The sequence below is a fragment of the Hyaena hyaena genome, unplaced genomic scaffold (assembly GCF_003009895.1).
Source record: "Hyaena hyaena isolate Hyena2069 unplaced genomic scaffold, ASM300989v1 scaffold_540, whole genome shotgun sequence".
Lineage (NCBI taxonomy): Eukaryota > Metazoa > Chordata > Mammalia > Carnivora > Hyaenidae > Hyaena > Hyaena hyaena.
In genome coordinates, this window is record NW_024081171.1 from 472,573 (window position 1) to 486,348 (window position 13,776).

At 34.5% G+C, this 13,776-nt stretch overlaps 1 long non-coding RNA gene across 1 annotated transcript in view; it reads left to right on the forward strand.

The window, feature by feature from the left end:
• Positions 1–13,500, forward strand: part of LOC120247657 — a 65,248-nt gene extending 51,748 nt beyond the window's left edge. Inside the window, exon 4 of the long non-coding RNA XR_005532378.1 lies at positions 13,461–13,500. This is a non-coding gene — a long non-coding RNA (uncharacterized LOC120247657). The remainder of the gene's footprint in view (positions 1–13,460) is intronic.
• Positions 13,501–13,776: the final 276 nt, after the last annotated feature.

Below are 13,776 nucleotides of genomic sequence, written 5' to 3' on the forward strand. Positions count from 1 at the left end.
GCTATGTGCATCCTCCTTTGTTGTATCAGGACACATGGAATATGTGATATTAGGGAATGAGTTCATATGGCAGCGCAGACAGTGCAGTGTGGAGTGTTGGAGAAGGAAGCAGTAGAAATTCACAGTTATGAGCACACACTGGGTAGGTAAACCAATCTAGAAAACATTCTAGCCTTAAAACTACTCTGAGGACATCGACACTTAAATTCCCTTCAGTTTCAGTTTCTTTAGTTGTTCATTTTAAATTTGATGTGAGCATTTAATGAACTAATGTGATATATTTAGCATTGCCTTTGCTGACATTAAATGATCAATTATTTATCGTTTATTACAATTAAGATTATTTCTTCATAAATAGTGCCATGTTTTTCTGTTCACCTGAAATCTTTATACCTTTGTTATACATCCTCTCAATCAGCACATCTCTGCACTAGTGAATTACCTTGATTAACATTTCACCCGTGGTTTTATGATACAGCATTAGCTATCCTTTGCTCTTTTGACATCTAGCTAAATTCATTCTGGTGACATTCAGATCTATTTCCTAAAGTAACAAAGGTTAGAGGGCTCTTTCCTTACTTAGCTATTGTGACATATAAAATGTTGCCTAAAGAAATTAATTTCTCAACAAATATACCGTTATTTTTTCTATATGTTTTAAATGCATACATTATTACAAAAGTCCATTCATTTGTCTCATCCTACATAGATTTTTCACTTTTGTACATTCTATAAGAAATATATAAAACTACTTTCAAATGGAAAATTACATGAAATCATTGAAAATTTCAAAGTACAGTTATCATTCATTTACCAATTAAGCCAATCTACCTATAAGTTAATAAAAAATATCTGTGACAGTCAACCAATGGAGAGTGACATTTGTCGATATTGCCAAAGGGGATTAAATTAATTTTAATTAAAATTATTTTCATATTGCAGAATATTCTGAATAATCTGAATACCATCAGGATACTTGCTAATTTAAAATTAAATGTCCTTTGATTTTTTTAGTTACTTGCGAGGTTGAATAAAATTTACTTATTTTTTTATTCACTAGAATACTCTAAGACCAGATGCCCTGTGTCTTCCAGGGAATTCTCTTCTATCGCTTCTGTCCTTAGCTAGCATCACATCTAAAAGTGCTACTGAGGGCCACCTGCTCCTTGCTCCAGTGGGCCATGAGAGGAAGCATGGTACCCCCAAGCTCGGGTACCTGAGCTAGATGCTAGAAAAGGACTCTGTTCAGGAAAAGGAGGAAAGAGGAAAGAAACTAATAGGAGCATGATAAAAAGCCAGCAGTTGCAGGTTAGATTTATCCTCATCAACAGAACTGAGTACCATGGGTGTCAGATGAGGAGAGTTAGACCTTTCACATGATCCCCTGGAAAAGCCAAAGCAGATCAACGCGAGTATACCTACAGGGTCAAGAACACACATATTTCTGGGACAAAAGACATCCATTTTTCCTTAAAAACAAAAAAATCCTATCTTTGCTCCCAGACTTGCAATAATTTTTTTCAGTGAAAAATATAAAGACTTTTTAAGACCTTATGTTAAAAATAGAAAGTTTAACTTAAAATTTTTCCATTTCTAAAACAACCTGTTTTAATTGGAAGGGGGAAGGGGTGGGGGTATTGTTGCCAAAACTGGAATTGAAAAGATTATGTTCCTGGGAGAGATAGGCCACCTGGGGAAGGTTTTATGTGAGCTGCACAATGTTGCTTAGATCTCATTTGTTTATTTAATGTCCATATTGACAAAAAGAATCAGGATAGAAAAGTTTTGGGTCCTGCTCAACTGCACTGAGGCTCAGCTTTATGACAGCTCTCTGTAGACGTATCTCCAAAGTAATTAAACTATAATAAAGTGTCACCCTTGTGAAAACCTATGTTTACAAACTCTTTCTCCTGAGGGTACATAAAATACTTTATTAATTATGCAATTAAGACTGACAATTCTGAAATTAAGAAACACTCGATATGTACTTCAAAACCATTAGGAAAATGTTATTCAGGGTATTTTCTGAATTGCTTTAAAACTCTCTCTCCTAAGACTTTTTTTTCTTTTCATGACCTTATGAATGGTCTTGATATATAACTTTTCATTGTGAAAACTCTTCATCACTTAATTGTTGACAATGACATAATACAATACACTCATGTATAAATACAAGTGAGACAAAAACAGTTTTCTTTTTTATGTTTCAAATTAATCCTCCTCAAAGGTCCTACATTGGTCAACATTTCATTTAACAAAATTTTAAAAGTTATTATTTTGTTAGTACTATTAATTCCTCCATCTATTGGCCTAACATCAAGTTGCCCAAATATCAAACCCTATGGTAAAATTATACTTGGTTTTAAAAAAGGGTTTTTTTTTTTCTTTCCTGGAATAGAATTAACTCTCTATAAGGAAATCCTATTGTTAATACCTGCAGGAAAAAAAAATCCTCCTCTCATGACCTCTTAGAATGTAGTAGGGATCTCCAATTTCTGAAGTTCTTACTTCTCTGTGTATTTGCTATATTTTATTTTCACCTATATGTTTGCATTTGTAAAATTGCACATCCCAGGAAAGAAGAGAATATTTCATGTATGTGAGTTTTGAGTCTCAAAATAAAAGAAACTTATTTAAATCTATTTACCAAAAGATGAGCTATGGCTCAGAGATATAGTGTGTTGCAGTTTTAGAACATGTGCTTCTAGGTGTTATTTTCTCATGAAAATGTACAGGCTTTTCACTGCTTTGAACCATGTTCAAAATCAGCATGTCATATGGAGCCTGCACGTAGAACCTTCCTGATACAGAGTGAATGCTCAGTATTTTTTTGTTGTTGTTATTGTTGTTGAAGTATTGAATAGATAGTAAGGATAAATAAAAATATATAATTGGCTACCCTACAACACATATATAGATACCAATATTATTTTAAAATATGCTTATCTGTAACTGGCCCATATTTGTTAAATGCCACTGAGAGATTTTAAAAAGTTAAAATACTCATAAGTTCTAGGCTGATGTTCCAGATCATGATGGCTCAAGTAGATTTTAGACAGTCCTTGGGATCCAAACAAAATGTGTTGAGTAGTTGTTATGATGTATGAGGAAATCTGGACCTAGGTGACTAAGAAACTGGCATTACTGCTCATGAGACAAACTACTTTGTCTTGAAACCAGCAATAGCCTCTAGTGGATGTGAGAACTTAGCTCTCTTTGAAAGTTGTCAGTCATGCTTCTTCCTTTCAGATACAAACACAAGTAATATAGGTGATTTACTGTAGGTCCTATTATTTCAAGCATAATTAAATTGTATTGGCCTGACCACAAATTTGCAGGGTCTGAGGCCCATATACCATTGTTCATAATATTTACAAGTTACAAATAAATGAAGTTATACCCAAAGCTAGTCTTCTTTTCTACTCAGGGTTTCTTCCTCTTTCTTGCCTCACAGCCAACTGACTCCTGGACATCACCTTTCAGGTGACTCAGCAAAGGAGCAGAGTTTCCCTCAACAGCCTGAGAGATTGAGAGGTAGCAGGGACCTGAGGGAACAAAGACCTGGGGGTGGAAGTTGAGCCCTGTGGCACATAACTACTTTGCAGTGACTGGGCTCTTCCAAACGAGGAGAGATGACCTGGTTGAGCTTCCTTAAGAGAAAGGAAGGGCAGGTTTCCTTTACTTTTTACTTTTCTAACTATATGTTTTAGACAACAGAGCTGAGAAGAGGAAGGGATCACAGGAATGTGGGAAATTTGGGTGGCCTATTTCAGGTCAAAGCAGTCCCTCTTCCTCAGGTTTTCCAGTGCAGTGTCTGTGACTTTTTCCTTCTCTTGCAAACACTCAAGTGGCAAGCGTCAAAGAAAAACTGCATCTGACAGAGTTAAACAAGCAAAGGAAAGATATTCAAGACTCTTCCAGTAGTGGATCTCAACTCCTCTAAAACAACAAGCAGAGGAACTTTTAAATGCTGGAGTGAGCTACTGAAAAGTACAGGAACATGTTAGAGGGTAAGTTGGTCAATCTGATTAATAAGCTATGTGTATTTGCTGTTGCTTATTGAAGTTAGGGTCCTACCCTCCCCCAAAGACTGAGGAAACAGGCTCTATCTCTCTAGATGACTGCATTTCAAAGGGATGGCTCCCATGTTCTTAAGGAAGACAATCCTAGATTATAAAACAAGAGGCTGAGGCATTTAGATTTCACAGAAGAGGACAAAGAATTTGTAATTCCACGTTTTCTAAAGCAAATTATCTAATAAAAAGGAGGTCCTGGAGGTGTGGCCAAAAAGAAACCTGTCTAACATTTAGTCAAGCAGAGGAGAATTTTAAGGCTGTCATGGTCAAAGGCTTAACTTTGGGCATAGCATCTTGGGTCTGAGTAAAAGAGTTGCTGACCTAGGTCACGTACTTGAGAAAACTCCATTCAGGCCCTGTTATAGTTATACCCCTTCCGTAAGATGAGGAGTAACCTGGAGCTCAGTCCTCCACTTCTGGTACACATTCTGGATCCTTGGCACCTGCTTTCCTGCCCCAAAGGATCCAAGTTCTGGTCTAAGGCATGCATAGCACCACTAGGGATTGCATGCTGTTACCTGAGTTGACATCCTTAGGTGCATCTGAATGGAAACATGCATTTGCGTGTTTAGGTGCAAAAACATGACTATTTTAGGGTGTGAATAGAGCTTGATCCATAGGCTTAGGTATTCACATGCATGTAATGGTTTTGATATTTTTAAAGAGTTGTAAATAGAAACACAACAAAGAAAAATGAATATGTCACAACAACCCTATGCAGACTTCAAAGCCTAAGAGATTTATGATCTGGTACATTACAGAGATTTGCTGATCTCTATCTGGTAATCTACCACTTCCTTGGTGATGAATATTTTTTATTTATTAATTTTTAAATTTTAAAATGTTTATTTATTTATTTTTAGAGAGACAGAGAGACAGAGAACACAGGACAGAGAGGCAGGGAGAGAGAGAGAATTCCAAGCAGACTCAATGGTTTCACCACAGAGCCTGATGTGGGGCTCAATTTCACAAACCATGAGATCATGACTTGAGTGGATATCAAGAGTCAGATGCTTAACCAACTGAGTCAGCCAGGTGCCCTGGTGGTGAATATTTCTTAAGATATACTATGTGACAGCAAAATTTTCATACTTTGTATCCACTTTCATGTGCTGAACCTCATGATCTACTCTAGACGGTTTTTCCTCTGATATCTTTTTTTTTTTTTCTTTCCAGACCCCAGGCAAGGCCATTTGCCACCGTCCAGGAATGTGTATATACTTTCACCTGAGGCCACTTCTTCCAATGTGGATGACCAAGTACACTGCTCTCAGCTCTGTCCATTAGGAAGATTTTTCCTCCCCAGTGTCTTTCAGGACCATCTCTGAAAGTGATTGTGAGGCAGTTGACTGTCCATCTTCAGCTTAGTCATACATAACACGCCATTTCATCTATAACCTCTCTCAGGCTTTTCTTCCATCTTCAGCTTGTCAGATGGAACACCCCAGATGGTACTTGGGTGCACCTGTGTGGAGGTCTTGACTACCAGCTCACAGCACCTACACATGCCCTCTGGTCCTGTTCACACTTGATCCTACTTGCAGCACTTCCATCTGCTACTGGCTAATTAGACACTATGACTTGGCAGGTGATCAGTACCTGGTGCATAATGGGTAATTCTGATGCATGTTCATTTGGTGTCTGTGGTTAAATTAAATGTTCCTTCTATAAAGATCATACTTTAGAGTTATTTGTGAGGTTTCTTCTGTCTCTTAAAAACTGGAGTGATTCTAAGAGATTGTGTCTTTTTGTGATCTTTGTATTTCTGAAGAATAAGTAAATTCCAATTTATTTTGTAGGACTTTCCTCACTGATGTTTCTTCATGATTAGATTTAGGTCGTACAGTTTAGGCAGGAATAGCCCTAAAGTGATATGTTCTTCTCAATATATCATATCAGGAGGAGAGCGATACTGATTTGTCCCAAAGTTGATTGTGTTTAATATGATCACTTGGTGAAGATTTGCCACCATCACCCTTTAGCACTTCCTTACTTTCTCTACACCTGCATCAACACTGGATTCAGTGGATTCCTAAAGAAGACTTGTTTTCTGTTAGTGTCGAGTGGTATTCAGAGACTGAGATCCGTATGGTAGGTATGGTAAGGAATATATTATGTCCTTGATTTTAGGTCATCTTATTAGGAAAATCTAGAAAATAAATGAACTTTATCAAAAACAGTGAGTTCTGAAATTTTACTTGTAAACTGAGAAGTTAGTCTGCACAAATTCATAGATGCAGGCAAAAGACACAAAATTCTCAGATCAGAAGACTTCATTCTGCAGGATAGATAGGCATCAGGAGCTTTTCACTCCCAGCTGTTTCTCTTGCCCCCAAACTCCATGGGGGTGATTAAGAGGTGGGTCTCTGTGGATGCTGTCCACACTGTAAGTTTTGTGTCCCAACTGAGGAAACATGACCTGAGGAAACTCCCAGTGTTATAAGGGAGCTGCTAGCAAATCTCTCCAAACTGCACTGAAATGAGACTTTACCACTCTGATCAGGAAGCAAATCTGCCCTCTGTCTCAGAGGGAGTCAGGGAGACACTCTACCTACCTAAACTCAATGCTATAAAAACATTCTGGGGAGCTATCTGGAACAAATAGTTTCAACTTGGAACTTTTTTTTCTTGGAATCAGCAAAACACAGGAGACTCATGGGGAATTGTGTCCCATGAGACACACTAGTATCCCCACACAAGTGTATGTGTGTGTGTGAGTTCATATGGATAACTAATTCCAATCCATGTAGTACATCCTAATCTTCTCTCTTTGTAACATTTTTTTTTTGTTTCCTAAAATTTTCCATCTAGTAACTTACTATCTAAATGCTTTGAATTTATATAGAAAATACTTTCAGGTTTGCCAAATTTATATTGCAGGAAAAGTAAAGATACTAAATAAAAGTCAATATATTGTAGTTATTTTTAAAGTAATAATTATGTATTTACTGTATACATCTTAAATGAAAAAGTTTCATGAGTATAACTTTGTATCTATCACACTATCAGTAAATAGAATATATCCGTAATTCCAGAAAGTTCTCTTGAGACCATTGTTAATCAACTACCTCCACCTTTTTCTGAATATTTTTACCACAGGTTATTTGTGTGTTTTAGAACTTATGATAAAAAAAGAATAATATCACATGTACATTTCATTTATGACTTTTTTCTCCAATGTAATTTCTGTGATAGTCATCCAAAATTTTGCATGCATGCACTGGAAGGTTGTTACTTTTCACTATTTATTGGAATTTTGTTTACTTACAGAAAGAACACAATGCAATTATGTGTTCTCTTACAGATGGACATTTGGATTATTTCTGGGTTTGTATTTGATTTTGCTTTTGTATATTTGTTGTTGCTTTTGTTTTGTTTTGATTTGGTTTCTGTTTTTTTGGATATCTGAACAAATCTGCAATGAGCAGTCATACATGAGTCTTTTTGTAGACCTATATTTTATTTGTCTACAGTAAAATCCTAAAAGTGGAATTGTACTTAAAAAAAGATGTTTTATTTCCTGGTATTTTCACTTTATGTCAATTTTTAGATTTTTGACTTTTCCTTAAACTTCTTATGTAAATATAATTTAGAAGAATGACAGGTAAACATCAAATATACATTTATACAAAAATTTGCTCTGAATAGAGCAATATTTAAAGAATTATGGGGGAGATGCAATTAACTTTAACTATAATAATCAGAAAAGATATGATGGGGCAGTTGGCTTTGGGAGATATGTCTTTATGTGCAGTCAAGGTTTTTGTGGATGCGGAAGTGTGCTTGAAGAGCCCTCCATGCATCAGGAACAGGATAAATAGAAGGTCAGGACATGTAAGACCATAGCACATTTAGAAAGTGCTTGCTTGGTTTAGAGGAGGAATGCATGTGGTTGGAAAAATGAGGTCATAGATAGCAGTGAAAAGACATATGTGGGCTAGATTTACAGGTTTTTCAATATCATTTTCATACTTTTAATACCTTCATTTCTATAAGCATTTTTTTGCCTTTTCCTTCCCCCTTGCTTTTATCTCATCTTAAAATAATTCTCCTAAAGAATAATCCATACTCTCACAAACAAAATAATTTCTAGTTGTGAAATGTTCCTTTTCAGTCAGATTTGGACAATAATTCTATGCCAACAAGCACTACATTATGCCATTTATTCTTTATATATGTATAGTATACTACATATATACTACATATATATGTATAGTATACTATATATATAGTATAAGATTCCCACTTATACTAATGGCAACATGATGACATGTATATCTCTACCCTTTGTCCTCTTTCTTAATATATATAAAACATGCATTTATGTTTTATATATAAAAGCACACAAAAACCAATGCCTAGGAACACACTACAAAAGTTTCTTATCCTTGAAAACAATGAAATCTTAAACTTTTAAAAACATTTTAGAACTTTACCTTTGGAAAATATGTAATATTAGGATGCTTTTATGATATGAGGCTTATGCTTCCATATTCAGTGTTGCCTAGGAAAGTGCTCCACCTCAAAGTTTTCATAGAACCATATTCCTCCAGTAGTTAAATTATTGTATGAGTCAAATAGCATTAAGTCTCAAACTACTTATGTTCTCTCTTAAATCTTCTCAGTCTGAATTCTTTATGTAGGTTCAATATTTTTCTTGTTTTGTCTAATTTGTCTCAAACTGTGATCCTTTTAATCAACTCCTCTAAAGTGTTTTTATTTTTTTGTCCGTACAAATTATGCCATGTCCCTCTGTAATATTTCACATATACTTGATGGATATACATGTCCAAACACATTTCATGCTAAACCAACAAAATGTAAAAAACTCACATACTTCTTCTTCCAACACTTTTTAAAAGTTAGTATCCAATTTCTTGAAACCCCTTCTCATATCCACTTGTTCAGACAGTATAATGTCATACACATTTATGTAAAACTTTATTTTTTAAATTAAGCATTAAAAACATTAAACATTATTTATTTATGTTTTATTTTATCTTTTCCCACTTACTGATGATTCCCTTAGGCAAATACCAGATTTGAATTATTTTTGGTAATCTCTCTTTTCTGATGTTTATTTAATTATGAGAGAGAGGAGGGAGAGGGAGAGGGAGAGAGAGAGAGAACTAGCATTGGAGGAACATAGAGAAACACAGAATCTGAAGCAGGCTCCAGGCTCTGAGCGGTTAGCACATAACCTGACACAAGGCTCGAATCTACAAGCAGTGAGACCATGACCTGGGCCGAAGACAGACACTCAACCGACTGAGCTTCCTAGGCGTGCTATGGAACACTATTCGAATATTTAAATAGCCAATTTTTTTTTTCACTAAACATTTTTACTTGTTGATTTTATCACATATAATAAGGTTCATCCATCAGTTAATCATCATCCAGAAGAGAAAAAAAAAGCAAAACTATTGGTCAGATTAGTTTGTTTACAAAAATAAAAAAAAGTTACATCTCTCAATGAATTAAAAATAATATGTTAACTATATAACTTTTGACTAACCATTTCCCATAATTCAAAAATTTTAAGGTGTTTCATTTACATAGCCTTATAACATTTTTCTTAATGATGCTAAATAACCACATTTTCATTTTGAAGGGCAGAATACTGAGAAAAAACATGGAAATGCTAAGTGAAAGTAAGAAACTTTCCTAAAGCCATTAAGAAGATATATTCACGATGAATTACTAAACTTTAATTTTAAACACTGCTGAATCTTAAATTGCTACTTTTATGATACGCTCCTTGCAGGTTTCTATTTCCAGTGACAGTTATACTTCAGTAATCATATAACTATTTTCTACTGCTATAAAGCTCTTGCTTAGCCATGATCACATACTGTTTCAATTCTCTAGCACAAAATCAGATATAATGTTTCTGTTCAGTCATTTACAATACTGCTTTTAAGGAACATAAGAATCTGGAAGTAGACAGGATTAAAAAAGGTGAACTGAAGACATATTTATTTTTATTAAAAATAATTTGAAGCAGTTTTAAATCTAAGTTCTCTATTATTACATATTTTAAAGTTAACTGGCAACATTTTATACTTTATAGTTTAAATGAGGCAACTACTGAATTATTAAAAGTGGTACCTATAGAACATATTCTGTTTATTTGCCATATCTTAATAGCCTCTTAAGTAGCAATATAAAACACTAGCCATCTTGTGTTTGTGCATTACAGGTTTGTACAAAACTCAATGTTAAATCAAGCAGAAATTAAAATGCATGCATACATCAGTTTTAATTTTTGAAAACTGACTCGAATAAGTGAAGTGAAACAATCCTTAGAAAAAACAATACATGAAATAGTATAATTCAATAAACTGATAGATTAGTAGATGTGAAGATATATATAAATAAAATGGTTTAATCACTGCCCCTATGACAATCCAGTTTGGTATGTCAGATGCAACATATAATATAGAATAAAAGAAAAATGCCAGAAGAGTTGATGCAAACCCTAGATTATTCTGGGGGCAATGCCTAGACAGAGACACCTCTTCGGTCCCAGGACTTGTACTATAAAAATATATAAGGGGACAAATCATGCAGTGTGCTACCTGTCCAGTCTAGCTGATGTTTATTTCTTTGTATGCACACCTTTGATAATCTTGATCTCTATACCTAGGTTAGTTTAGTTTTTTTCCCCTACCTGTTGCCTCTTACTTTTCCCTTTCTTGCTTTCTGTCTTAGTTGCTCTTTCATCATTATTTTAACTCCCACCTCTTAACCCTGCAAAGCTAATTAACAAGCCCACTATTTGGTTTTCCATATTATTTCCCTAAAATCTCCCATCCCTGTTGCTTTGATAAGAAACAAATCTTAAGCCTGGTGTGAGTGGCAGGTAGTAAAATTCTAGAAATATTAGGAAAGGTTTTGTTTTGCATTGTTGCATATCTTAACCTAGGTCTACATGATGGCATACATCTTTACATTTTTTTTAACTTTTTAAAAATGTTTTATTTATTTTTTGAGACAGAGATAGAGACAGCATGAGCAGGGGAGGGTCAAGAAAGGGAGATGCAGTCTCAGAAGACAAGCTCTAGGCTCTGAGCTAGCTGTCAGCACAGAGCCCGATGCAAGGCTTGAACCCACGAACCATGAGATCATGACCTGAGCTGAAGTCAGATGCTTAGCCAACTGAGCCACCCAGGCGCCCCTGTACATCTTTACATTTTAAAATATCTACTCAGTTTCTATTTCTCTTTTCTCATTTCTTCTACTCTTAAATTTTAAATCATTATTTGTTAGATCAGAGTCCCTCTGAATTTCTTCAACTGCGAGCTTGCTAATAATTATTGATGCCTCTGAGCAACACTGAATACCTCCATGAATTTATGTATAGTTACATTCTGTTGTCAAACTCTGTATTAAAAGTAAGTGAATTTAGTTTTGTGAACATTATTTGAAAGATTTCAAACTTAAACTTAAGCAATCAGCTCACCTCATATAAACATACTGTAAAATTCATGGAAACTCAATGTATGTAAAACATTCTGATCTTGATTTGAGGAGATCATGAAAATTTTCTTTGAGGAAGAAAAATTAAAGTGAGTCCTACAGGATGGGTAATAATTTGTCAACAGTTACCATAAATTATTTTAAGACCACTCCAGAAAGCTAAAATAATGTGTAAATTGACTTTGGTGCCAAACTTGTAGTCATATGGAAAACAGCTGGTTCAGTTTAATGAAAGTCTATGGCCAATGATGGGGGTATTGAAACGTTAAACTAGTAAAGCAGATTGGGGCAAGAACTTCCAGGGAGTTCACCTGTTTTTCCATTTATTAGGAGGCACTCAATAAAGAAAACTTAATAGAAAAAATGCAGGTTCATGATAATGGATATAACAATTTTCTATTAGTAAAATAGAGATAATGGATTTGGGTAGTTGGAAAAAAGTTAAGAAAAGTCAGAAATTTCATTCTTGTATGGGACATGTCATGTCATTGAACATCTGAGGGTTCCATTTCTTCAATCCTGAAATTGACATGGTAACAATAATACCAATTCCGATTACTTTATTGATATGTTATGAAGATTAAAATATCACTTATGTAAGCATATTTTTACATAAAGCTACTAAAAACAATAAAACATCATGTGGAGAGAAGGAGTTTCAGTGTTCTAGAACTGGGATGTGGACCACAGAGAATACTAATAATTTTTCTACTACATCGATATCCAAATGTTCCCCACAAGTGAATAAACGCCCAACACTATGATATAAAAATAAATTTAAAACATGAACAGGTGATTCACCGCCCCCCCAAAAATACATTAGATATTTAACATCATCTACCTCTGAAGAATAAACATTAAAGCAGAGGTTTCTTTTTTTACCTACTAAATAGGCAAACTCTGTAAGGTTGAAACAGCACTAAAAAAAGTGTAGAAAAGCAAAGACTTAAGACTGTTTGTTAATGGTGTTAAATGATATGAACCCTCTGTGTGGCAATCCAAAATTTACATGCATATACCTTCCGAAGCAGCAATTCACCATTTAAGTAACTGCACAGGAAATGTGGACGGTCCCCTGGAATTTGGGCTAGCTATAGAAATGGGAGAATTTCCTTCTCTCTTTCTTTTAAGCTTCTAATATGTACATGTGTCCATCTTATAACAAAATAGTATTTTCATTAGAAAAAATAATAGGTGCTACAAATATTTAAAATTTAATGTAAAATTTTTCTTTGTTTCATTTTACCCTTTTTAATAGAATATATGCAAGTCATTCTACTTGTCTATTTGATCTAATTTGCTATGTGGTTATTTTTCTCTTTGAGTCCAGTCTCATTAAATTGAGATTTATAAACAATCATATCTCCTCTTACTTTTACTACTGGTCATTTTGAATCTCACTGTTGGTTTTGATGAATATCGCCTAAGAGGGAAATAATTCTAGCACTAAACTTGATTCACCCACTCTCACTCCCCATTTCATGGGAAAAATACCAGAGTTTCTGACAAGAAGCAATCATAAGTGATAATATCAGTTGGTTTAATTATCATGACTGTTTCATGCTGTGATGAAAATTAGAGATATCAATTTTAGCAACATGCTGAGTCTATCTTTAGTGATTGTTTACATCTTAAGATGAATCCAGATATCAAAATACCCATGGATCAAAGGAAACATTATTTATCAAATGCATGTGATGTCTTACTTAAAAATCATTTATGACTTGGCCAATATTCTAATCACAATCCTTTATTAGCTTCACTATAGACTTTCTAAAATCTATAAAATCTGAATTAAATAAATGCCCAACAATTTGCTTTCTTCTAAGTTCTTGGTTTTTTTTTTTCTTTTAAGAAGTGTTTGATAGAATCTATTTTATATTTTTATTTTCTTTCAATTTTCAGACATATCTGCATACATTTTCACCAATGACCAAGACAGGGAAGCCACCCTCATTAAATGGAGAAGTTGAAGACACTGAGGACATATGTAACTTTTACTGTGTTTTCTTAATGTGGGCTTTGAATATCAATAATGTGTTTCATGACAATGCTCTTTCTGATGCAATCCAGTTATCTATTTAAGTTGAAGGCAATCTGTTTGCTTAGAAATAATAAGATATATTAAAATGACATTAATCTGCACTAGGGGCTTATAGTAGATGTTGTCAGTGCTGAGTACATATCCCCTTGGTCATTGTTTCTGGGTACATCAGCTGGA